Raw genomic sequence first — 26,691 nt, 5'->3', positions numbered from 1 at the left:
CTGCAGATCCATCCCCTCAAACGTTTCTTATTTCATTGCAGGAAGAACATTCTAAGTCCTCTCTTGGAGCTATTTTTTAAATATACAACATACAATTTGTTATCTTCTGAGTGGCGTTTCTAATTGGAACTAAGTGGGATTTTGAGAAAAAATGTTTTGCAGCATGTATGTTCTTAACTTCCATTTGCATTAAAATTGCCAAAAAGCATGGCAGCCACTATGACGTCAAACAACAACAAGTGCTGGCGAGGATGTGGGGAAAAGGGTACACTTGTACATTGCTGGTGGGACTGCAAATTGGTGCGGCCAATTTGGAAAGCAGTTTGGAGATTCCTGGGAAAGCTGGGAATGGAACCATCATTTGAACCAGCTATTGCCCTTCTCGGACTATTCCCTGAAGACCTTAAAAGAGCATGCTACAGGGATACTGCCACATTGATGTTCATAGCAGCACAATTCACAATAGCTAGACTGTGGAACCAACCCAGACGCCCTTCAATAGATGAATGGATAAAAAAAATGTGGCATCTATACACAATGGAGTACTACGCAGCAATAAAAAATGACAAAATCATAGAATTTGCAGGGAAATGGATGGCACTAGAGCAGATTATGCTTAGTGAAGCTAGCCAATCCCTAAAAAACAAATACCAAATGTCTTCTTTGATATAATGAGAGCAACTATGAACAGAGTAGGGAGGAAGAGCAGGAAGAAAAGATTAACTTTAAACAGAGACATGAGATGGGAGGGAAAGAGAGAGAAAAGGGAAATTGCATGGAAATGAAGGGAGACCCTCATTGCTATACAAAATTACATATAAGAGGTTGTGAGAGGAATGGGAAAATTAACAAGGAGAGAAATGAATTACAGTAGACGGGGTAGAGAGAGAAGATGGGAGGGGAGGGGAGGGGGGATAGTAGGGGACAGGAAAGGTAGCAGAATACAACAGTCACTAATATGGCAGTATGTAAAAATGTGGATGTGTAACCGACGAGATTCTGCAATCTGCATTTGGGGTAAAATTGGGAGTTCATAACCCACTTCAATCTAATGTATGAAATATGATATGTCAAGAGCTTTGTAATGTTGTGAACAACCAATAAAAAAAAAATTGCCAAAAAATAGAGTACAGTATCTTTTTCATAATGTTCTTCAAATCAGCAGATGATAGAATAAACTTATATTCAATTGACTAAACATATACAGGCATGGATATAGATAGATAGATCATTTTTTATCTTTTTTTCTGTTGGTAATAATAGGAAATGTACACTACTTTCATATAAATTTTTTTTTAAAAAAAGAATTCTTAAGGATATGGTCCAACATTAGATGATCTGAATGGGAAGTTGTAAACGGTGCTCTATTACCAAATGAAGGAAGTAATTCAAAATAAAAGCTAAAAAAAATAATTTATTTTAAAACAATATTGTTTCTGAGCGCTATATGAAATTCCTGGGCAATTCCTTAGATGCTATTGTTTTCTGGTGAGCGATGTTTATCTTGGCTTTAATGATCTTATTTATACATCACATCCCTGATTCTCTCATGGAGGCCTTGAGATAGTTTCTTGTAAATACCCCCGTTTCTGTGCTTAAAAAATGAGAGTTTGCTGGGGATGTGGCTCAAGCGGTAGCACGCTCGCCTGGCATGCGTGCGGCCCGGGTTCGATCCTCAGCACCACATACCAACAAGGATGTTGTGTCCGCTGAGAACTAGAAAATAAATATTGAAAATTCTCTCTCTCTCTCTCTCTCTCTCTCTCTCTCTCCTCTTAAAAAAAAAGATATTGTGTCCACCTAAAACTAAAAAATAAATATTTAAAAAGAGAGTTGTAACCCTTGACACCTTTATACTTGACAAAGGTACTTCAAAAAGTAATGAGTCATGAAAGCTCAGAGCCACCCTGATCAAAGGCCCCATGGAACTCCAAGTTCCTACTATTTACCAGGATCTCCTTTTTATTGTGCTGCTAATGAGCACTGTGGTCAGCAATATCTCATCAGAGGGAAAAAATAGGAGGTAAAGTTAGGAAGGCTATTTTCCCTCCATATTCAGATATAATTCTTGTTAATATCAATTGATGTTATGCAGACAGATTGAAAACAGGATTTCCTGCAGTCTAACAGTTCCCGTTGGAGAATTCTTTGTATATGAGCAGCATTCTGAACATGCTGTCAGCTATGCTTGGAGTCACACGAATTCAGCATGGACTTCACATTTCAATAGACTTGGTAGATGGGGCACAGAATCAACACATTCACATTAAGATTATCTTCTTCAATATCTCTTTCTTTCTGTTTTAATAAAAATCTTTAAGAAACTTTACTGACAACCCGCCCCATTCTCTCTCTCTCTCTCTCTCTCTCTCTCTCTCTCTCTCTCTCTCTCTCGCTCTCTCTCTCATACACACATACACACACACACACACACGCACGCACTCACAGATTTCACCTCCCTTTTCTTTGGAAATAAAGGCAATCTGAATTTTTTATTTAGAGAAGCTTAAGAGTTGAACCACTGATTTAGCTGGAAATTTTAAATCATGAATATAAATTTATATTCCATTCCTTCTCCACCTAGGTTTCCTTGTGCCATTATAATACACGAGACACATTAAACTCTCAAGGTGAGCCCTCTAAGCAGCATCAACGGTACATATTCAGTACATGTTTGAAAAGATTCCACCTTTTCCAAATTAATAAATAGCACAGGTGAGGTTTCAAATGATTGGAGGAGACTTTTAAATATTAACAATAAAATCGGCAATTTTATTTTACTTTGTCCTTCCTAAAAGTGCATGTCAAAATATCCTTTCAGGAATATTGAGGAGCACTTTGGGTCTCGGGTAGCAAGAGGTAAAGCAACCGCTCAGGGGCCTGGCAACCCACCCATCTCTGCCCAGAGTTCTTTCTCAGCCTCAGGCCTCTTTCCTATCCCAAGCCCTACCCTAAAAGAAACAAAGCACTCCAGCAACTAGAAGCACTCCAGCTGAAACATTTGTGAAATAAGTACATTCTTCAATACGCAGGGTAAATGAATTTTTCATAAGATACAATCTATGTAGAAAAGTTGTTGTGAAAATCTAGCAGGTTTAAGAAAGCAAGATGTGGACTGAATTGTGTCTCCCCAAATTTCAAGGGTTGAAGCCCTCATCCTGATGCGATCAATTGCACCTGGAGGTGGAGGCTCTGGAAAATAGCTCTGTTTAGATGAGGTCACGTGGATGAGGGCCCTCAAGGTGGGATTAGAGCCTTCGAGGGAAGAGATGCTAGATACCCCCATTGTTTGAGGACATGGTGCAAAGGGAGCAACTATGAGCTAAGAAAAGAGCTCTCCCCAGAGACTGAGCACAATGGCACCCTGATCCTGGACTACCATTCTCCAGAATAATTGCTTTTCCCCCCTGCCCCGACTGTCTAGGCTATTTTGTTATGGAAGCTTGAAAAATGAAAATAAGTAAATGAACACAAAAGAACCCCATCAATACTCTATTGAGAACAGAAATTTAGTTCGCTCTCTTTGTTTAGCCTTAACATGAAATTCTAAGTGGACTCCTGGCCTTGCAAAGATACACATATAGAAGAGAGTGGCCCATATCTTTTCGAATTCTTTCCAAATCTTTCACCCAATGTTGTGTAGCAAGCACTTATTCAATCACTGTCTACGTAATCACTATTGAATTCTAGGTAGGTTGTTGGGGAAAGACAAAACAAATGGACAGGACAAAGTTGCTAACTTTAGGGAGGAAAAAAAGCATGACATAAAGATGACACTCTCAGAGCAACCAAGGTAAGATGCAGAAGAAAATAGCAAGTTATTCTCAGGAAGGATGTGTCAGAAGGTCATGACCAGTCAGGCACCGTAGAGAAGAACTGACTTTTATTTTTTGGTACCAGGGACCCAACACAGGGGTGCTTTCTACTGAGCCACATCCCTGGCTCTTTTGAGGTTTTGTATTTTGAGACAGTGCCTTGCTAATTTGCTCAGGGCCTCACTAAGTTGCTGAGGCTGGCTTTGAACTCAAGATCCTCCTGCCTCAGCCTCCCAAGTTGCTGGGATTACAAGCATAATGGGTCTGGCCTATTGGTTCTTTTTAGTTATACATGACAAGAAGAGTTCATTTTGACATAATTATAAAAGCATGGAATATAAGTTTTTCCTCTGCCTTCCCTTCCTTCCACCACCTATTTCCTTCTCTCTACTGATCTTTCTGCTACAGATAGTTCTTTTTTTAAAAATTAGTGTGTTGTGGATGTATGTACATGATGTTGAAATTCACCGTGGTATATTCCTATGAGTACGTAGGAAAGGCAGGTCAGATTCATTCCACTATCATTACGTATCCCATCCCTCCCTTCCTTAATTCCCCTTTATCTACTCCACTGATCTTTCTTCTATTCTTTTTTTTAATCTCCCCCTCCTTATTAGTTTTCATATGTCAGAGAAAGCATTTGACCTTTGATTTTTTGAGAATGGCTTATTCCACTTAGCATGGGAGTCTCCAGATCCATCCATTTACCAGCAAATGTCATAAAGTCATTCTTCTTTATGGCTAAGTAATACTCCATTGTGTCAATACACTACATTTTTCTTTACACACACACACACACACACACACACAGGGAGATGGTCCCTGACTTATGATTGTTTGATGTGATGACTTTTCAACTTTATGATGATTCAAAAGTGATATGCATTTAGTAGAAATTGCTTTGAATTTTGGTCTTTCCTGTACTAGTGATATGCTCTCTCGAGATGCCTGACTGTAGATCACTCTAAGTGTCCTGAACATGTTTAAGGTATGCTAGATGAAGCTGTCATGTGTGGAAGATCAGGTTTGTTAAGTGCCTTGTTGACTTGTGATATTTTCAACCGATGATGAGCCTGTTGTAACCCCCTGTAAGTCAAGGACCGCCTCTATGTGCAGATGTACATGTGCATGCACTTCTATTGAAGAGCCATAGGTTGGTTTCATAGCTCAGCTATTGTGAATCATGTTGAGAATGGCAGTTATTTTTTAAGGGAGAGAATGTATGTAAGATATGAACTCCCTGGTAGAAAGGGTGCTTAACCCCTGAACCATATCCCCAGCCCTTTTCATTTTTATTGAGACTTGAGTCTTGCCAAGTTGTTTAGGGCCTCACTAAATTGCTGAGGCTAGCTTTCAGTTTGCAATCCTCCTGCCGCAGCCCCCCAACTTCTGGGATGATAGGCATGTGCCACCAAGTCTGGCTCACTGCTGCTTGTCTCATGGAAGATGTTGGGAGAACTGGTAAGGCTAGTACTTTATTCTGCCCAGAACCCAAACCCTTCCAAAAATTAGAAGTGGAGATAATATTTTCAAACTCATTTTATGACGCCCACATTACCCCGATACCAAAGCCAAAGACATTATGAGAAAAGAAAGTTATAGGACAATATCCCTGATATTGTAAATATCCTCGATCAAATATTAGCAAACACAATTCAAGAACAGACTAAAAGAATTTCCCACCATGAGAAAGTGGGATTTATCCCTGGGATGCAAGGACATTCAACAGAGGCAAATTAATGAATGTGTTGCTCATTACAAAATAAAGGAGAAAGGATGAATATCTCAATAGATGCACAAATAATCATCTGACAAATGAAATGAAACTAACATATCGATACTCTTTTCATAATAAAAGCTCTCGTGAGGTATAAAAGAAATGTCAACACCATAAAAGTCAGAGATGACAAATTCATGGCTAATGTTATTCTGAGTAGTAAAAACCTGGATGTTTTCCTTTTAGGATTATAGATCAGACCAGGATGCTGATTCTCACTGCTTCTTTTCAACGCAATACTGGCAAGCCTAGCCCAAGCAAGCAAGCAATGAAAGAAATAGAAACTTTCCCAATGTGAAAGGATGAAGTCAGTTTCCCCCATTTGCTGAAGGCTTGATCCTATACATAGAAAACCCTAAGGACCCTGCCAAAAAAAAAAAAAACCCTGTTGGAACTGATAAATTATTACAATAAAGTTTCAGGATATAATAGAAAACTCAGTAGTTATTCTATGTACTAACAAATCACCCTAAGTATAAATTAAGAAAACTATTTGATTGATAATAGTTAAAAGCAAAAATTGAACTCTTAGGTGTGAACTTAAGCAAAGAGAAAAATACCTGTATACTGAAACCTGTAAAAACACTGGTGAAAGAAATTGAAGAAAATACAAATAAATGGGAAAACATCCCATGTTCATGGATTAAAACAATAATTATTTTGAAACTGTCCCTACTACACAAAATATCCTACAGTGAAATCTCTATCAAAATGCCAGTGTCATTTCTAGATACATAGAAAATCCTTAAATGCATATGAAACCACAAAAAAATTTAAATGGTCAAAACAACCTTAAGTACAAAGAACAATGCTGGAGTTGTCATTCTTCCTACTTTTAAGACAAATTATAAAGTGGGATTGCAATCAAAATAGCATGATTTTGACATAAAAACAGACAGAGTGACCAAGGGAACAGGATAGAAATTCAAGAAATAAACCCAAGATAGACAGTCAACCAATTATTAACAGAAGTACCAAGAAGATACAATGGGAAAAGGACAGTCTCTTTAATAAATGGTGTTGGGAAAATCGAATATCCACTTGCAGCAGGATGAAATTAGACCTTGGTCTCATACCATATGCAAAAGTCAAGTTAAAATGGAAGACAGACTTAAATATGAGAGCTGAAACTGTAAAACGGTTAAAGAAAGCATAGAGGAATGCTCCCACAACATGGTTTAGGTGATAACATTTTTGCATGTGACCTTGAAAGTATAGGCAACAAAAGAACAAAAAGATAAATGAGATTGCACCTAGATGGAAACCCTGTGCACATCACAGGAAACAATTGACAGGTGAAGAGACAGCTCACTAGTGGCTGAAAATATGACCCATACTGTCAATACAGGTTAATATCCAAAATGTACAAGAAACTCAAAACTCAGCAAGAAAACAAATAACCTGATGAAAAATGGGCAAAGAATCTAAATAGGCACTTCTCCAAAGAAGATGTGGAAATTGCCAATAGATACGTGAAAAAATGTGCATCATCCCTAATCATTCTGGAAATACAAATTAAAACCACAATGAGATAATCACCTTGTGCCTACTAAAATGGCTTTTATCAAAAAGATGAAAGATAAGTCTTGAGGAGGAAGCAGAGAAGAAAGAACTCTCCTGTACTGTCGGTCAAACAGTAAAGTTGTAGAGCTGTTGTGGAAACCTCCAAGAACTGAAATAGAACTTACATATACTACTTCTATATACATGTCCAAATGAAATTAAACCAATGTATCAAAGGGATTTCTGCAACGCCGTATTCATTGCAGCATTATTCACAATAGCTAAGATATTGAAACAACCTAAGTGTCTGTCAATGCATAAGTGGATGAAGAAAATGTAATATATCTATACAAAATTTTTTTTTAATTTAAAAAATAGTATTCAGCCATAAAAAGGGGGAAGCCCATTTGCAACACATTATGGATGAATCTGAAAAACATGATTCAAGTGAAATAAACCAGGCACAGAAAGCAAATATTCATGATGCTTTAATAACACTCTAATCCCTCACTTAATATCTGATAAAATTAAACTCATAGAAGCAGAAAATGCTGAGAGAGTAAGAAGGGAAGAAATTAGTTGTTGATCAAAAGTTATTAAGATTTCAGATAGACAAGAGGAATAGGTTTTAAGGTCTATTGTACAGCAGGGCAATTATAGTCAGTAATAATGTATCATATATTTCAAAGTAAGAGTAAGTTTCAAATGTCTCACCAAAAAAAAAAAAAAGGTGAGGCTATATATATATATATATATATATATATATATATATATATACACACACACACACACACATTAAATAGGAGATATATATATGTATTTAATCATGCTACATTATATACATATATCACAGTGTGCCCAATAAATATGCTTTTTCAATCAAAATAATATTATTAAATTTTTTTTAAATAAAGAAATTATTGTTTTACACATTTTTGGTGTGGCATTTTCCCCCAGCTTAACCACTAGAAATGCCTTTGAGTCTTTGAGCTAGTGTGAGCATGTCTTAACTTTGCTTTTCTTGGCTTGTTAATATAACATGTCAAGTTGACTGGGCTATGGGTTGCCCAGGTAGCTGGTAAAACATTATTTCTGCGTGTGTCTGTGAGGGTTCTTCCAGAAGCGACTAGCATTTGACTCAATGGAAAGAGTAGGAAAGATCTGCTCTCTTTCTATTGTTGATAGACCTCATCTAATCTGTTGAGGGTTTGTACAGAACAAAAAAGGAAGAAGGGTAAATTCACTGTATCCGAGCTAAGACATCCGCCTTTTTCAGGTCTCAGATATAAGAGCTCCTGGCTCTTGGGCCTTTATTTAAACCAGCACCCTCCCTACTATCCCTGGTCCTCAGGCTTGTGGGCTTGAATTTGGGAGTTCTACCATCAGTTCCACTGATTCCCGATGGTGGGACTTCTCTGCCTCCATGATGGTGTGTGAACCAATTCCCATAAGAATTCTTCTCATGTGTGTGTGTGTATGCTTTTGTGTGTGTGTGTGTGTGTGTGTGTGTGTGTCCTGTTGGCTGTGTTTCTCTGGAGAACCCTGAAGAATACATGGTTTACTACATGTAAGATGAAATAAAGTTATCATTCTCATGAAATATCTTTGTCCACATTGTGTTCAGAATAATTTAAAGGATATAGAACATGCTTAATTGGCCTGGAGTACCACTTCCTTTAGAATATCACATGAATGATAGAAAATTTTATATTAGAAAGCCACATGCTTTGAATGTTGTGCATTCTCATTAACAATAAAGTGTGATGATTGGATTTGTCTAAGTTTGAATCCTGGCTCAGCAACTTATTAGCTATAAAACCTTTACCTTGTTACTTGGCCTTTCTGTGCCTTGGGTTGCTATTCTATAAAATGGGGATAACAATATTGTCCTCTCTAGGGATTGGTGAGGTTTAATTATGTAAATCGCATTGAATATTGTCAGTAGGTGTGCAATGAACGTTTATTATTATATTAGGAAAAGGCATTTTCCTTCATTCTGACACTTAAATATTTTAAAAAGTAATCTAAGTCGTACATATGAAAATACCAAATCCCCACATTCCCACATAACATTAAAACTGTATTAGAGAAATTACTATCAAAAAACATTTACATACCAAGGATGCTCATGGAAATTCTGCCACACAGTTATATTAGCAGTCACTCACTTGTTCATTCAGTTATCCACTGAACAAAACTTTCAAGAGGGTAAAATTTTATGTGTTTGCCATGGCTTGTGCTTAATGCTGAAGATAAAAAGATATGGTCCTTTCTCTAAAGGAACTCATAGAATATAGCATAAGTATCTTGTTTTTATTATTGAAATATTAATACATTTGTCCAATGTCAAATATGGGGGTTCCTTTCTCTCAAAGCAGTACAGTATTCTCATTTCTGTCTTACAAAGCATGTGTTTTCAGTTTGAGACTCATAAATCCATTGCAGATCTATAATTAAGAGCTGAGATTCAAAGGAAGTTAGATATACCCGCGACTGTATAAGAGAATGGAAATAGGTGGGGAAAGAAGAGGGTGGAATTATTAAACCATCCGTCAAATAAATAGGTTTTGTTTTTAACTACATATTTAAAAACCATGTGGAGTGTGGCATGCTCAATATGTCGAATTGCAATAGGGTTCTGTAAAACATAGCACACGGGTTGTTCTAAAACTAACAAACAAAAAAACTTTTCATTCATATCTTTGTTTCAGAATGTAGATTTTGATCAAAAGTAAAACCTCCAATCAAAATGCTAACTGATAGCCAGTTTTGTGTGAATTGAACTTCAAGGATTTTTTTTTTTTAGTACAGGGGATTAACCTAGAGATGCTTTACCACTGATCTACATTTCTAGTACTTTTTATTTTTATTTTGCGACAGAGTGACAGGGTTTCATTAAGTTGCCCAGGTTATTCCTGAACTTGAGATCCTCTTGCTTCTGTCTCCGAGCAGCTGGGATTGATTACAGGTGGGCGCCTATAACATCTGGAGTATTTTTGGTGATGAACTATATGTAAATAAAAGGAACAGAACAGTTCAGGTAAGACAGACACCACTTTGCTAAAATTTTGAATACAGGCGTTTCAGAACATGATCTTAAAGCTTAATAGATGTACAAATCTACTGAAGATTATGAAGTGCTCTTTTATCTTTTCCCATGTACAGTTCTGTAAACACACAGAAACCTACATTACAAATAATGTCAATGCCCATTCTCCTTTTGCCTAATTTCACACAGAAGAGGATTTTCTATTCTGGCACATGTCCGGTTAGCCCATTGATTTCTATTATAGCACGTGAACCATCTCCTCTACGTTATTTGAGAATTACAGGAAATGCAACTGCCCCTAATCAGAAATTTTACAAAATTCTACATTCCTGTTCCTATGCAATAATATAACCTAGAACTCTCTGGTAATCTATTTTCCCCAAATTTTCAATTCTAAGAAATTGTGTTTTTTGAAGAATAATTAACCCATCTAACCTCTGGACATAAAAAATATATATTATTTTTGGACTATACCTGATCACCAAGGATATGTGCTTGCACCACCCCATTTTGCCTGATTATAGATTTAATTGTGTTGTTCATTCACAGGATGCCGTTGTGCTGTGGTCCACATGCTTTTTCTAATGATGCATATTTTTTCAGTGACCTCCATTTCCTAATTATCAGCTTCAATAGCTGATTTTGGAAAGGAGGGAAGGCAGATACAGTGTTATCTTCTAATATTAACTAAAAATATTATCAATTGCACACAAAAAATGGTATGAAAAATAAAATTCACTGAAAAGTAATCATTAATAGTACCAGTTCTGTCTTGCAATTTAAATGAAGACTTATTACTTAAAAGTGCTTATAAAATGTGACCTGATATTAAGTAAACAATTCATGATGACTGCTAGGTAAAGATTTCCAGAGCAAAGACAATGTCACTAAAAGGTGCTTATTCATTCTTGATAGCATTCTTCTTCTCTGGGAATTCTCATCAAACCTAGGAAGAATGCCTCCATCTGAATGTCTCTTGAACATTCTGGAAAGTTCAAAAATCATGCCAAGCAGTTAGTGAGAAATTTTTAAATAAATAAGAAGGCTAAGAATAGAAAAATGTGTTTTCCATATCTTAGACTATGAAATTGTCTTGTATATACTTAGGTTTAAATTTTTCAGTTAAAACTTATGGGAATTTGGGAGCCTTGATTGGTACAATGATATTTCTACTCTGCAGAGACATCTCTCATATTTATAATAATATGGCTCTTCTCTTGCCTACCTCTGAAGACGCATAGAATATGAAACACTGCAAACTGAAGCACAATGTTGTCATCACCATTTCCCTTGGATTTAGATGTAGAAAATTCCAATCTCTTTTTCTTTTTTTTAACCATGAAATTACGTCTATACTCTTACTGTCTTTATACTTTTGTTCATTGTACTTTAATTTATATTTGTATGTATATTAAATGTAATATTTAAGAAAATAATACATGCACCATTATACTAGGTAAGAAAAAGAATAGAAATTTAGACTGTGTAAATATTCCAAGTAATTTTTTAAAAATAAATTTTCCCTCGAAAACATTGCCACTCCTAATAGCAGGATAGAATACAAGTGTCTGGCTTAGGGAAAATACAATGGTCCATCTGTTAAAGTATCTTATGAAATCCATCTTTAATTCACTCAGATTTTATTGTGGGTTGTGCATTTTTACATTTTTTCTCTCATAGTCAAGAATCAGATTTCAGACTTGACTTTTACTCACTTCACAAGGCTACATTTGATTCACATCCATTGCCAAATGCCAGGCAGCTGTACAGAAGTTAGGAAAGTTGGGCTAGTTGCTGGTGCACACTGATTGGCTTTTCAGAATGTTTCCTAGGCAAATGCTTAGTCCTGGGTAAAGCATTAATTCCATCACTACACCCCCCCCCCCAATTCTGTATTTTACTCTTAATATCAAAATAAAAATCTTAAAAAGTACTACACATGAATCACACACACTGATATACACACACACACATACACACACACACACACACACACACACACAAAATAAACCTTGAAGCATGATTTCCTAATTGAATAAGCTAAATGTATGGATTGTTTACAATTAAAATTCAGAGGAAAACTTAGTTATCTGCAACTGATTAGGAACAGGTACACAGCACACAGTATATATGAGGAAATGCCCAGGAAAACATTTCCTCCTAGTAGCTAAAATGTAAAATGAAATTATTTGATTTCTAATTCAATATTTATTTGAAAAAAACATGTATATTATTTTCCTCCAGATTTCCTCTGTGACTAAACTTGTAAAAACTATGCTCTTAATTGATTAGTTTTATTCTACACTGGATAATTCTTAGATCTAAGTTTTTTTCATAATGTCTTTTCTAGGGACTTTTCATTCTCAGAGGGAGTAAAAACTCGGAACATACATTTTAAAGTGGCTTTGTATACCTAGATTAACTAAATAGTCCTGTGATAACAATAAAAATAATGTTTCATCATTTGCATGAACCTTGAAATGTGACCCTCCCACCTGGCCCCAAGAGTCTCTGCTCTCTACTTCTCCCAAAATCCATCCTTGGTCTCCGTTTTGTCTCTACTAATTTGATCATGCACTGAGATGCCCTGATACCTCAAATGCCTTAGACGTGAAACATCGACTATAATACCTTCCCAAGATGATTACAGAGCCAGTCTGTCCCTTGTGGACTAAAAATGGTCAAAAAAAAAAAAAAAAAGGAACAGATTTTATGGGCTTTCAGACCCTACCTTCATCATGAGACTTCATCCAATTATATTACTGATGATATCTCTGACACCCCTGCTAACTAAAAATTGACTCCAAAAGCAATTTTCTCATCAGTTTCACATCAGGTCCTTGGGAAGGAAATGACTCCTGTCCCACTGAGTTCTATAATACTACCTGCTCCAACACATACAAAGGCAACCCTACACACACCCACACACAGAGACACACTCACACACACAGCCATGTACACACAGGTATTCCCACGTGCCCCCCCCCCACACACACACACATCAACACACACACACACAATGCTTTCGCAAAGTAAGAAGGCAAACCATTCATTCCTGCCTGTTCTACTCTGGAAATAAATAAAGGGTCCTATAATAGGGAGGCTTAGCGAAGAATGTTCTTTCCCTATGCACATAGAAGCTTTTTTCTTGTTTCTTTTTTTTCCTTTTCCTGCAAGATGCACATTCACTTTCAGGATTTCTAAGTCTGATGAGTTTTTAAGTAATATTCTCTGTAGCAAGCAACTCCCAAACCATTCCCCCAACGATTTTATGGTAAAGTGTCCCACCTCTTTTTGCAATCTCTATTCTTTGGTCACCCCACATGCATCACCAAGATAAGGCCCTGAAATGTTAGGAAGAGAAGCAGTCACCCTGGTCATCATATAAATCAGTAGTTGCAGATAAGAGAAGAAAACTGCCCCGCCACACTCATTCCCACCGGGACTCCTCCACCTGGATCTCTGTGTAAACACCTTATCTTCTATGATTAATAGATCACCCCAACAATAAAAAGTAAGACTAGGCAATGGGCCCAAGAAATATAGAAAATAAATCACAAGAAAAGGAAATCATTGACATCCAGGAACTTGGACTTCATTAATCTCCCCACAACCATAAGAGGGTCAAATTATTTAGCCCTATTTTACAGAATGATCCAAGATCACATTAATACCAGAACTAAAGATAGAATCAATATGCTAAAACATATTGATCTGATGTGCTTCCTTCATATATTGCCACCTTGTACATTTAAGGAACTTTTCCATACATGGAACAGGAGAGCATTGGCCTGAGGGTGGGCCTAGAATCTTCGCTCTATAATGGTTCCTGGCATTTAATTAACTTCTACTTTGTGCTAGATTCTTTTTTATGCGATTCTATTGGTGCCTTATGAGTATACATTACACGATAGTGGGATTCATTATGTCATATTCGTGTGTGCAACCCATTATTGATCGGTTTGTTTGTTTTGGATGACTCACCTCCGACTCCGAGCTAAGCACTGAAGTAGATCTAATGCCCCCTAAGTTAAAAATGAGGAAATCGAGGTCGTTAGGTGACGTTAAGTGACTCACCTCCAATCGAACATGCTGTGAATGGCAAGGCCATGTCCCAAGGGGAAGTCTGACTCCAAAGCTCAGCCTCCTTCCCTCATGGGAACCTGTCCATGTGGTCATCATATACAGCAGCACATACTTTCTCTCACAATTATTTAGGCAGTCAGATGAGACTGATTTTCACATAACTGAAGACATATACAGTAGGACAAGACACAGTGAGAAGCAGGTAGAAGGGAAGAAAGATCACACTTGTGAAATGCTTGGATTCTGTGAACGCATTGACTCTTTCCTGGGACTGACAGATGGAGGAAATGCAGACCAGTTCTCTTCTTATCAGACTCTAGAAACTGTGCCGGGTCTTTGCAGGACAGCCTCACAGCAGCAGAGCTAGTAGGTGTTCTGCTTCTCAGCTTGTCTTTTACAGAATGAGGAAACAAAACGTAACAGCCACATACCCTAAAGAAATCCACATACCCATTCTTGAAAGCACAGGGTAAATTGAAACACACACAAAATGGCACTCTATGATATGAAGGAGGAGAGGGGGTTAGAGGCAAAGGCAGAGACTGGCCCCTTTTCTCAGTTCAGTGTCCTTTGAGAATCCTGTCTTCACAAAGGCATGAGGCATTGTTGATGCACCTGAGAAGAGGGGAAACCTAGTTCATGGGTATCCACCGCCTTAGAAGTGATAGCAGGTGCCGGCTGCTTTAAAAATGATCACAAACTTGGCAGCTTGAAACGACAGAAATTCTTACAGTTCTGGTGAGATCTGAAACCAAGATGTTGGCAGGGGGAGGGGTCCTTCCTGAGAATCTAGGAGATAATCCACTCCATGCCTCCTCTCCTGGCTTCCAGAAATGCTAGGCACTCCTTCGCTTGAGGAGGCAGCACGTCAATCTCAGCCTCCACCTTTGCATGATATTTCCCTTTGTGTGTGTGTCTGTGTCTCAAATTCTTCCTTTCTCTTGAAAGGACACTAGTTCCTTTCAAGGGCCTGCCCCACATCCGCGGTGATCTCAGCTGAAGATCCTAACTTCATTGCATCTGCAAAGACCCTATTTCCGAACCAGGCCACATTCACAGGTACTAGGGGCTAGGATTTGAATGTATTTTTGGAGGACACAATTCAACCCACTCCTGGAATGTTAGAAAAGGCTGTACTTGCTAATTCGGGTCACTTACGTGAGGAAAGCTCAAAATAGACATAACCTTAATGTTTCCACGATATTCAGATCTAAGTGGCACAAGGGTAGGAATTCAACACAGTTATGGAATTTCCACACTCCAAGTTAAGAGAACACCACCTGCCCACTCCCACCGAGCTACTCCTCTCACTTTTGGAGTCAGAAATATTTCTACGTGTGACCTGTTATAATATAAAATATCACTGAGAACAGTTTTTTTTTCATCTAGTGAATTTTTCTCGTTTGGCCAGAGTCAGCAAACATTCATAAGAAACAACTTACATGTGCATGCCCCTGGAGATACAGCTGAGGGATTCTCGTGTGTTTATTTGAGATAGATAAGGTAACTCCATAGAAGAGACACGTGTCCTTGTTGGGCTAAAGCCTATCAGGATGCAATGTTACACATAAACAGAAATCAAAACAGGTGCTTCTCTGTGAAGTCATGACTACAAGAATATCCAAGCTAAGTCGCTTCCGGGTGGTTTTATAAATACTAGAATATTCACATGGTACTATATTGCTTGTCCAAGCAGTCTCTCCTGATTTTATCCAAATAAATTTATGCTGGTTTCAGATTTTATTATAGATATTTTTATAGCCTGCTGGAAATGAGTGCTGTTACACAAAATAAAACCAGATGAAGTAGAGCTAAAGTCTCCAAGGGCCAGGGCAGGTATTGATAAGGAGTATAACTTCCGCCTCGGAAAGTATGTAGAAGAAAGAAAGAAAAGGTCTTGCAGAAGTCGCAGAGCCTGTGTTCCAGAATAAATATGTGAGAGGCAGAAAGGGGAGTGAGACAAGACCTGAAGCCTTGACATTTCAATACGTTGTTTTAATAAAGATATCATCTGACATTTTTCGTGTGTTTACTGCTGACCTGCCCTGAAGAAGAACTTCCAAGCAGAACAATGTCTTCCCGAGCACATCTTTCAAACTCTTCGATGTAAGCAGGGGTGGTTTCATCGGCCTCTTTGTGGAGTCCATGACTCTTAATGGAACTCGTGGGTGCCTCAGAATCCCATGTGTCCTCATGGTTGATCTCATCTGTTCACCCAAGAAGATGATGAGGAATGTCACCTGCCTGCATCACTTGAATGTTGAACAAGCACACAGTCTGCCACCTGCTTTACTTCTTGTCTGGAGTAAATTATTTTTTCTTTGGATACCAGGGATGGAACCCAGGAGTGTTTAACCACTGAGCCACAACCCCAGCCCTTTTTAATATTTTATTTAGAAACAGGGTCTCTCTGAGTTGCTGAAGGCCTCACTAAGTTGCTGAGGCTGGCTTTGAACTTGCGATCCTCCTGCCTCAGCTTCCCAAGCCGCTGGGATTACAGGCGTGCGCCACCATGCCCAACTGGAGAAACTTTGATTTTTTTTTTTAAGAAGCTATAACTTGGCAAATTATTTTCTATTTAATGTACTAAGAATAAACATTAAACACGAGATATTTTTAAGATAAAAAAAAAACAACAAACTTCATTCATCTCATGATGTTTATAAAGTATATCTATGCATTAAAGCCTTTTTCCTACTTACCAGATAAATCCTGCAGGGTGCATACTGTGCTTTACTGTGCATTAATATTACATGTTGTTTACTTCAACATCTTACCACTTATTTGCTGGGATGCTGAAACCAGTTTGGGAGATGAATAGGTTTAGGAGAAGCCAAAGCTCTTTGAATCATTTCCTTAAGTTAAGATCTGCCCCCCAAATGGCTCCTGAGCTCTGCACACATAGAGCAGCTTTATTTGGTCCACCTTGTTTATGTGCATGGAAATGCCAGCAGTTATAAAATGGTACGTGTGCTTTACCAATCACCTGAAAACAATATCACCTACGAAGGTATTATTCACTTAGCCACATAACTCCTGAAAATATAAAATATCTTTCAGTCTCTAAAAAATGCTTAAAGGTGTACTATGAAAGTTTCCATGTCTATGATGGTGGAATTTAATAAGAAGCAGTGGAATGGAGCTTCTCTAATAGGAAGGAGAAAAGCTGGGTACAGGCCAGACCCTGGGCAGTAGTTTCAGAGGATGGCTGGTGGCCTTCAGTGCCCACTGAGACACTGTATTACCTTGTTTATGTCTTTAAGCTTTCTAAGATCAGGTAAATTCTCTTACAGTTGATCAAATGCCTGACTATCCTGTCAATTCTATAAGACTTCTGTATATCCCTAAATGGTTTTTAGAAGACTTATCATTACAATTTATAAATACATGACTTGGGCGGTTTCAAAGGATCCAAGCAGAAAGAGCTGTCAGTATGGAAAGGAAAAACTAGGCATAAAAGTTCCCAACTGAATGCCCAGCACAATAAGGCAATCCACATACATTTGCTGACTCAGAAAGGACACTGACCATAAGAGAGCTGGCTTCTGCAGAACTATTTGTGATGCTTTAAGTTCCAGCTTGACCAGGCTACCATGCCCAGTTGTTTGGTAGACACCAGATCACATGCTAGCGTGAAGACATATTTTAGATGTGATCAATATTTAAACCAGTAGACTCTGAATAAAGCAGATTGCTTTTCATAATATATGTGAGCCTCAGTCAGTCAGTTGAGGGTCTAAAATTAAAGACTGAGGCTTCCTAAAGAAGCAGGAATTTGGTCTCCAGACCATAGTGTGGAAACCCTGCTTGAGTTTCCAATCTGCTGGGCTGCCTTGCAGATTTTGGTCTAACGACAGCAGTATCAACACTTCCTGATGCTCCAGGATGCCAGTCTTCCCTAAGACTTAGAGACTTGCCAGCCCCCACTGTGTGTGAATCAATTTTTAAAAACGACCCCATCCTCCCACCCTGAATTCTACTATATCTGCTTCTCTAGAAGATCTTAGTATACCATTTGAATTTGGAATCCCTCAAAATATATATAAAGCTGGCTTAAAAATTGAGTTTGCTTCATTTTATTCATGTGGAAAGAAATAAAAGACAAGCTATACAAATTTGTACCAGAAAAGGGAAGGTATACCCAGGCAGGAATCAAATTCAGGGAGGTTAGTATTCTATAAATAGGGATTAATCTATAGAGTTGTTATGAGGTTTAAATAAGTTACTATTTACTGTATTTCCAACAGTGTTTAAGATAGTGCCAGGCACTTAGAAAGCACTCAAATATTTAACTAATATTGACATTTTCATCATCGTCATTGACAGCAATTTTATTATTCTAGGTGTGTGGTTTTCAAATTTGCTCAGGTATTAATTAATATTTTAATCTTCACAGCTACTCCATGTGGCAGGGATTATATGTCCATTTGGCAGAAAAGGAAAAGAAAGCTTAATAAATTGATTCGAGGTCACACAGCTAGTAAATGGTGAATCCCAAGCATAAACTCAACAGAGTTAAGCACCTATAACTATTATAGCATTAATCACGACCAGCCCCTTCTCTTATGGGCTTTAAGAAGTTTTTTAATGAGAAAGAACAAATGATTCCTGAGAACTAAGCACACACTGTGAAAAAAATGGAAGGATTCTCCATGAATTCAACCCCATGCATAGAGGGCAACTTCCATTCAATGCTTTGTTTAAAAATTTACACTATAGGATCTGACACAAATTTATGTGTGTTAAAATAAGGATTTAAAACTTAGTTTTTAAAGAATGACCTTTATATTTCTAGTTGAATACATATAATAATCATGAAGAACCTAACATTTAGAAATATGAATTCCCCTCTAAGGTTGGGAACAACACACTATTTACCTCCCATCACTCTATAGCACCTGTTTAAAAGCAAAGACAGAGTCTTTCCAAAGAACATCATATAACTTCATAAATTAGTGACTCCAAATATGCACATTCCCTTATAGGATCCTGCAATAGTAAGTCTTAAATCATTTTTGCCATTTGGGCTTACAAATTGCATGCAATTGTAGGAAATTGCATCATAATTAATTTTCCCCAAAACTTTAACTTCATTTGAATATTTGTAACCATCAAAAGCACAGACAGATCATCACTGAACTGTTAAATATAGAAAAGACAGGTTATCATTTGTAAGGAACCATGTCAATCAATTTACAACTAATATTAATATAAAAGATTAAAAATAATTGGTCTCTTACCTTGGAGTTCTCTTTGTCCACTGTCATCAAACAGTTCCATTAATCGATTATAGAGAGTTCTCTCATCACCTTGTAGGGGTGTTAAAAGAACACAGATGTGATAGCTTTCTCATCAGCTAATTTATAGATATGCAGATGTAATTACAAAAATAAATTATCAATCATCATGGCTATTTAGTTATTCCATGGGTCATAGACTCAAATTCTACTCAATATGCTCCCTTGTTCTGAAAAAGAATCTTTTGTAAATTGATGGTAATTGGAACAATGATTTTTAAATGTATATTGCCAAGCGTGTATAATAGAATACTTCTCCAATAAAATGAACCTCATATTCAATGGATTATGACATCTATTACTCAAGAATCATTTCTGAACAAGTCATTATGGTTTGTCAAATCATACAATAGAATATCTAAATGTTTGATCAAAGTAAATGTATGTTTTTCATTAGCCATTCTCTATACAGTATACATTTTACTATGTATATGTAAGAAAAAACAAACTTTGGTGGTCTTGTATTTTTTTATATATGCAATTGTCTTGCAATAGCATATACAAAAAGAATCCAGGATACTTAGTTCTTTTGTGAATTTAAAGCAACAAGCCATGATAGTATCTACCCCCTGCAAACAATAATAAAACAAAAACTTCATTATAAAATCATAGATCCAGAAGAAGATTTTAAAGTTTGTTGAAAGCTAGAGGTATAGCTCAATAGAGAACTTGCCTTGTATGCTCCAGGTCCTGAGTTCAATCTCTAGCACAGGAAAAAAAAAAGTCATATAGATATTAATTTAGACCTCTAGATACAACCAAACAAAGAATGTGAGTTGCATAACCATCCCAGTCTCAGAATTAGAACACCAATACATACATCAATCACCAAACATGTTTCCCTTCCCAGGTAAGCAACTGAACTGTGCTTGCACTTTCATTATGCTCCTTTAAATATGGCTTGTGAATTTCTCTTATCTGTCATGTGTAGGCCAATACTGAAGATGGTAGTTAATTCTGCAACTTACATCTAAAACTTGGTCAAGTATTCTAGAAGCGCCCTCTGGGATCCACTCTAGTCTATGCTCAGAGACTGGAACACAAGACCGGAAGGCTGAGGTTACTACTGGGACAGCAGTGTGACACTGTGTGAAAGTGTGACATACGAACACCTCTGAAGTCAGCAGCTTCGGCTCACTGTCTGCTCTAGATGGCCCTTTCAAGTGCCCATTGATCTATACATTGTCCTCTCTTGCCAAGAGCCATTAGAGACCTCCTACCACCTCCAGCACTGGGGGAAAGGGAGAGGGGCCATCCTGGATTACATTGTGCAGTAGGAAAGCTGCTTCTATTCCAGCATCACCTGAGCCTTTGTAACTCTTAGTGGGATACAAAACTTACAAAGTTTATGTATTGCTCATAAAAAGGTTTTCATCCTGAAGTTAACAAGCAGCAACCTCGGAAGCAAAGAGGAGGAACTCTCTGCAGAAATGATAAAAATCCCAGTGGGATTAACCGAGAGACTCCATCTTCACAAGCATCGTTTGGTAAAGGTCAAACCTGCGTCCAGATCTCTGCACCACCACGTAGCCTCTATAAACCTAGGAAAGTTCATTAGAGTCTCTCAGCTTTAATCTTGCCCCATGCAATGGGATGGTTGTGAAGGTTACCAAAATAACATGCATGACACCCAGGCCTGACAAATGATAGACATTCCACAAGGGGCAGCACCTCCATTGATTTGCTCATTTATTTGCTTGTTTGTTGTTAAATACTTAGTAATCGTACAAGTGCAGAATTTTTCAATAGTTCGGCTTCTGTCGTCCTGAACCAATATTTTTGTCTTCATGAACTGGTAAGTGATAAACAACTTTTGGGGGACCCAAATAAGTGGAACAGAACCCACAATTGCTGTCAAGTTTCTGGTTTTCCAAGTAGCCCAGCTGGGTAGCAGCCCCCTATGAATGGTGCCCCAATGACACTCATTCCTAGAGCATCAGAGGGGTTATCTAACAGTAAAAGCAAGACAATGACACCTTAAAATTCAAATTCACCAGTTCTGATTGACCTTCTCCCCCTCCTTCAAAAATTAAGCACATCTCCTAGGGAAAAGACAACTATGTCCAAGATAGGTAAAAATCTGAATTCCAAACCACACTTGTCAGGTCCCTGTGATTTTAGGAAAGATACTAAATATCACAGGATTTATTTCTCCATCTTAAAAATAAGAATAATGGTGTCCACTTTGAGGGTTTGTGTTGGTCCGTCACTATATCCAACCCAAGATAGTGCCTGAGCAATCAGTGAGTAATAATCACTAAGGTTACAGAAGACCTGATACATGTCAGACATGAAGCCAAATTTATTGACTTATTCACTAGTTCAACAAATATTTACCAAGCACATGCTCCAGGCTGGGCTAGGCTCTAAGAATTCACTGATGAACAAAGTAGACATTGTCTGTGCCCTGTGTGCATCCAATAGATGGTTTAGTAGAGAAGAAACACATTTTACAGGTAATTGTGCCAATACAAAGCTTGCTGACCCTTGTATAAGCTCTCTAAAAGAGGTGTAGAGTGGAAATCACTTGATGGTCAAGGGAGTTGAGAATTGACATTTCAGATAAGTCTTTGAGAAGACAGGATATTGAGCAGAGGAGGCAGGAAGGAGGCTGTCCCAGCACCTAGGTTTCTGGAAAAGGAAAAGGAGCTCCATGCATAGGAAGAACAAAGAGAAGACAGTGTGGCTAGAACATGGTGAGCAAATGGAAGGCACCAGATGTAAGGTGGGGAAAATACATCCACACCTGCATGATGACACTCTAGGTGATGATGATCACATACAACAAGAGTTGGCCATCTATGTGGTGTAAGAAGGGGATACGGTGACCAACAAACAATTCAGGCTGAGCATCCCTAATCACAAAATCCCAAATTGTAAATGTTCCATAGGTTTGGATGTCCAGGTGACACCCCCAAGTGGAAAATTCCATACCATGAGACTTCCATGTGCAAATTGTATAAATTACTTTCAGGCTACGTGTATTGAGTATATATGAAGCATAAGTGGATTCCATGTTTAGACTGGGTCCTCTCCACAATCTATCTCATGAGGTATATGTAAATATTCAAAAATCTGGAAAAAATAACCTGAAATCCAAAATACTTTTTTTTTCAAAGAGGAGAGAGAGAGAGAGAGAGAGAGAGTGAGAGAGAGAGAGAGAGAATTTTTAATATTTATTTTTTAGTTCTCGGCAGACACAACATCTTTGTTGGTATGTGGTGCTGAGGATCGAACCTGGGCCGCACGCATGCCAGGCGAGCGCGCTACCGCTTGAGCCACATCCCCAGCCCCCCAAAATACTTTTGATCTCTAGCATTTTGGAATAAGGGATACTCAAATTGTATTTTGTCTTATGAGACTTACCTGACTGCCATTCAACACATCTTACTGTTTTCCTAAATTAGGGAGTTCTTGCATTAGAAAAATTCCACCAAATATATCTCTATATTGTGACCTCTAGGAGATTTAAAACAGACGTCAACTGTTAATTCAGTTGAAACCTCACCCCACCCCCAAAGTCACAGGGATGTCTCTCACTCCTCAAATGTGTTTGGACAAATATGAGGTTGAGATTCTCTATTTTCAAATCCACCTTTAGTTTTCAACTATTGGCAAAAACTGACGCCAAGACTCTCATTTCATTTTGTATATGCAGCTTTTGGCAAAATCTATGGCCTCTGCATCATTTAAAAATAAATTTGTTTATTGACAGCTATCTCATAAAATAATCTTCGCACTGTATTTCAGTTCTTTTATTTGTGAGAATTTAGCTCAATATTTCCATAAAGAAGTACAGATTTAATGACTGGTTCCTGGTTAAAAAATATCTATATATATATATCATGTTCTGGATTGTGAATGACTCTCATGAGCTTTGTGACTGTCATCATTTCATCAATTATTTTTGTAAACCTTAGAGTGCTTTAAAAACTATAGAACTGTAGAGTGGTATGCACCTGCAGAGCTATTTGGAATTGTTAATGTATAACTACAACTAGATTTGAGATTGTAGAAGGGGAAATCATCACACCTCTGCACCTCTGTGGTTCAAAAGTTAGGTGGTGATTTCAAGCATTCAGTGAGGGGAAGAGTTGCAGGGTATGGAAATCCCATGTGCCAGGTGCACCCTACCACAGAATGCTCATTTTAAATTCAGAGAGCAGAAAGGCGTTGGCACAGAGATGCTGTCCCTTGGATGCATTATGTGGGCCTTCTAACGGCACCAGACTGCTCACAGTAGCCTAAGATGAAAGCAGATTGCTGCTTCTTTCATCTGACCAGCTTGCTGTCCTTGATCAAAAATTACCTTCGCTGCCCATCATGTCGTCAGTGGTTAAAACTTACCACTTAAATTGTAAGCTGCAAAAAAATCTAAATGGAACTGCATGTGTGATCTCTGTCACCTCATTTTCATGAATGGAAAAGAATATTCTGACACAAAAATTACATACTTAATTCTAGCTCACCCTCTCTGCTGACCTCCATCCCACACTGCCTTGGGTTTATTTCCTCATCCGTCAGTGGGTCAAAGTAATTTCTGCCGTATTCATTTCCTGTGGAAAGTACATGAGGTAAGGGTCAGTGATTATTAGAAGCACATGAACCAAAATGTTAATTTTGAAATCGACACCAGCACAGAAGGACCATTTTAGCAACTTTACAAGCTTAATTTTTTTTTACAAGTTTTCCAGGCCTCTCTTTTTTTTTTTTTTTATAATTATCATCTTGCAAAAGGTCAAAAAAGGTAATTCAAGAAACAAGTTCATGCTATCTTTCCGTTGCTAAAAAGTTAATGAGAAAATGACCAAATGCAGACTTTAGAATAATAATAATAATAATAATAATAATAATAATAATAATAATAAACTTCAGCTAAATTATTTTTAGGATATACTCAAGAAATGGATTTTTGGAAGATTATAATTTTGTGTGGAGTCCACTCATGATTCTGTTTATAGACTGGTATTTCACATGTTATGTGGCCACAATTCTGTAGCCATCTTACTAGTGTGATCATTGTTAGAACCAGTAACAAAATTTCCATGTTGATGGTTGGGAGAAAAGAAAAAAAGAGAATAAATAAAATGGAGGGAAGGAAGGAAGGGAGGGTGGGTGGAAGGGTGAGTGGGTAGAGGAGGGAGAAAAGGAGAGAGGGAGGCAAAGAAAAAGAAAAAAGAGAGGCCTGCTTCAGGTCTCGTTAATGTCAACTTAAGGAACATGAAGGGGAGGTACAAATGATTTAGTCAGGAGTTATACTCACCACACATCAGCAATCTCAACACCACCACCCCAAATTTCTCACTTCACATTTCCATTCACTCTGTCCTGATCTCAATAGCCAAACTGTAGCATCAGGTTTGACTTTGTCATAGAGAGAAAGGTCTGCTATCAATTTTCTGAATCTACTTTCATTCTTCCTGCAGACTGAAATGTATATGTCTGTTGCTACTAATTTGCATTCCGCGAAACGTAATCCACTCTGACAATAATTCCAGTGGCCTTCAACACTGCAAAATAAAGCCCCGTCGAAAGAAAACGGCAAACTTTGAGAATGTGGTTCACAGTGAAGGGTGAATACGTACCAGGTACAGGGTGGTATACCAAGTATATTTATTTTAGGATCAAATTAAACTGAACAGCAGCTCCTTTTCCAAGGTCAAGGGAAAATTTGACATGAGCCTAACTTTAATTTCTACTTCAGGACTGGCACATTTTTGCCGTGAATCTCTGTTCTGTCGATACAGTATTATGAGAACTGAAAATCTGCTTTACTTTGACTTTTCAGTAAAGAAAAAAAAAATAAATGAGTTTCACTTTTGTTACTTTATCTGTCAACAACTATTAGGCTGGTGTGAATCTTGGTGGTATGTAATCTGAGCCATTCTACCTCATTTGCTGTAAATGTGTGTGTGTGTGTGTGTGTGTGTGTGTGTGTGTGTTCTTCTGCCACAGAGCACTGTGATGCTTTAAGTCTACTCTTCCATATGCTAGGAAAATAATTCACCTCTAATAAAGCAGAGATGGGGGTACAGTCTTTAGTATATTGGCATCTCAGTCTCAGTCATCTGCTGGTGTCTGTAGGCTGAAAATTTCCCCAATTCAATACAAAGCTCAAATTCTTTGCCCACTAAAATACTGACCAGCAAATAATACCAAGATAACCAAGACTCTGGAAAGTGAGATAAAGTTAAGTCTTTCTCTTTTTAAAATTTCTTTTCTAGATGTTGATGGACCTTTGTTTTATTCACTTATTTGGATGTGGTGCTGAGAATTGAACCCAGTGCCTCGCTCACGCTAGACAAGTGCTGTACCACTGAGCCACAACCCAGCCCAAGTTAAGTCATTCTTAACTAAAAGTTTCAAAAATTATATTGTCAGTTCTCTGTATTTATATATTCTGTACCTGTGGACTCAACCAACTACCAACCAAAAACCACAGGCCTAATGTTTTCTCTGATAAGCCGAAGCTGATCCAAAATTAGGGTGGGGGGATGGGAAAGTATGAAGGAACTTTGGATTGTGCAAAGGGGAGGAGGGGAGGGGAGGGACAGTGAAATGAGACAGATATTATTACTCTATATACATGTATGATTACACCACCAGTGTGACTCTGCACCATGTACAGCCAGAGGAAGAAGTTGTGTTCTATTCATGCACAATGTGTCAAAATGCATTCTGTTGTCATGTATAACGAATTAGAACAAATTTAAAACAAATTGGTTTTTTAAAAATATTTAGAACGAAATCTTGCATCTGGGCTGAACATGTATAAGTGTTCCTTTTCTTGTCATTATTGCCTGAATAATACATCAATTTACATAATACTTATTTGTATTCGGTATTTTAAAAAAAAAATCTAGTGATGATTGAAAGTATACGGGAGGCTGTGTAGAGGTTCCACGGAAGTACTACACATTTTACCTGAAGGACCTGAGCATCCATGGATCTTGGTATGTGGGAGAAGATTCTGGAACCAATCCCCCTTGGATACTGAGGGATGACTGTACTTGGTTTTTAGGCTCTCAAATCCTTTTCATCCTTCTTTCCAGCTGAGACATTGGGATCTTGCCCAGATGTATTGAAGGAGCTCTGTGCACTGGGAGCTGTCCAAACTGCTAAGTCTCTCTTTGGGGTTCTATGCTTGCACACACAACTGGGAGA

This window comes from Spermophilus citellus, assembly GCF_964194105.1.
Source record: "Spermophilus citellus genome assembly, chromosome: 5".
In the NCBI taxonomy this organism is placed as follows: Eukaryota; Metazoa; Chordata; class Mammalia; order Rodentia; family Sciuridae; genus Spermophilus; species Spermophilus citellus.
This window is presented reverse-complemented; position numbering follows the sequence as displayed.